Raw genomic sequence first — 2,300 nt, forward strand, 5'->3', positions numbered from 1 at the left:
AGTGAGATCTATGCGATATGGCCGAGAAATGTAATTTTGATGTTAACTCCCAAACCGCTGCGCAGAAGTCAACCAAACTTTACCCATTAGTGTATTGTATCACAATCTAGTAGTTACATGTGGAAATTTGGTTATTGGACATTTGATTTGAGCGCAATCCTCAAACTTAGGTCAAAAAAGCCATTTAAGCCTTTTCACAGTGAGATCTATGCGATATGGCCGAGAAATGTAATTTTGATGTTAACTCCCAAACCGCTGCGCAGAAGTCAACCAAACTTCACCCATTAGTGTATTGTATCACAATCTAGTAGTTACATGTGGAAATTTGGTTCTAGGACATTTGATTTGAGCGCAATCCTCAAACTTAGGTCAAAAAAGCCATTTAAGCCTTTTCACAGTGAGATCTATGCGATATGGCCGAGAAATGTAATTTTGATGTTAACTCCCAAACCGCTGCGCAGAAGTCAACCAAACTTCACCCAATAGTGTATTGTATCACAATCTAGTAGTTACATTTGAAAATTTTGTTCTAGGACATTTTGTTTGAACGCAATCATCAAACTTAATTAAAAAAGTCATTTAAGCCTTTTCACAGTGAGATCTATGCGATATGGCCGAGAAATGTAATTTTGATGTTAACTCCCAAACCGCTGCGCAGAAGTCAACCAAACTTCACCCAATAGTGTATTGTATCACAATCTAGTAGTTACATTTGAAAATTTTGTTCTAGGACATTTTGTTTGAGCGCAATCATCAAACTTAATTAAAAAAGTCATTTAAGCCTTTTCACAGTGAGATCTATGCGATATGGCCGAGAAATGTAATTTTGATGTTAACTCCCAAACCGCTGCGCAGAAGTCAACCAAACTTCACCCATTAGTGTATTGTATCACAATCTAGTAGTTACATGTGGAAATTTGGTTCTAGGACATTTGATTTGAGCGCAATCCTCAAACTTAGGTCAAAAAAGCCATTTAAGCCTTTTCACAGTGAGATCTATGCGATATGGCCGAGAAATGTAATTTTGATGTTAACTCCCAAACCGCTGCGCAGAAGTCAACCAAACTTCACCCAATAGTGTATTGTATCACATTCTAGTAGTTACATTTGAAAATTTCGTTCTAGGACATTTGGTTTGAGCGCAATCATTAAACTTAGGTCAAAAAAGCCATTTAAGCCTTTTCACAGTGAGATCTATGCGATATGGCAAAGAAATGTAATTTTGATGTTAACTCCCAAACCGCTGCGCAGAAGTCAACTAAACTTCACCCAATAGTGTATTGTATCACATTCTAGTAGTTACATTTGAAAATTTCGTTCTAGGACATTTGGTTTGAGCGCAATCATTAAACTTAATTAAAAAAGTCATTTAAGCCTTTTCACAGTGAGATCTATGCGATATGGCCGAGAAATGTAATTTTGATGTTAACTCCCAAACCGCTGCGCAGAAGTCAACCAAACTTCACCCATTAGTGTATTGTATCACAATCTAGTAATTACATGTGGAAATTTGGTTCTAGGACTTTTGATTTGAGCGCAATCCTCAAACTTAGGTCAAAAAAGCCATTTAAGCCTTTTCACAGTGAGATCTATGCGATATGGCCGAGAAATGTAATTTTGATGTTAACTCCCAAACCGCTGCGCAGAAGTCAACCAAACTTCACCCAATAGTGTATTGTATCACAATCTAGTAGTTACATTTGAAAATTTTGTTCTAGGACATTTTGTTTGAACGCAATCATCAAACTTAATTAAAAAAGTCATTTAAGCCTTTTCACAGTGAGATCTATGCGATATGGCCGAGAAATGTAATTTTGATGTTAACTCCCCAACCGCTGCGCAGAAGTCAACTAAACTTCACCCAATAGTGTATTGTATCACATTCTAGTAGTTACATTTGAAAATTTCGTTCTAGGACATTTGGTTTGAGCGCAATCATTAAACTTAATTAAAAAAGTCATTTAAGCCTTTTCACAGTGAGATCTATGCGATATGGCCGAGAAATGTAATTTTGATGTTAACTCCCAAACCGCTTCGCAGAAGTCAACCAAACTTCACCCATTAGTGTATTGTATCACAATCTAGTAGTTACATGTGGAAATTTGGTTCTAGGACATTTGATTTGAGCGCAATCCTCAAACTTAGGTCAAAAAAGCCATTTAAGCCTTTTCACAGTGAGATCTATGCGATATGGCCGAGAAATGTAATTTTGATGTTAACTCCCAAACCGCTTCGCAGAAGTCAACCAAACTTCACCCATTAGTGTATTGTATCACAATCTAGTAGTTACATGTGGAAAT

The sequence above is a fragment of the Corythoichthys intestinalis genome, chromosome 11 (assembly GCF_030265065.1).
Source record: "Corythoichthys intestinalis isolate RoL2023-P3 chromosome 11, ASM3026506v1, whole genome shotgun sequence".
NCBI classification, from domain to species: Eukaryota; Metazoa; Chordata; class Actinopteri; order Syngnathiformes; family Syngnathidae; genus Corythoichthys; species Corythoichthys intestinalis.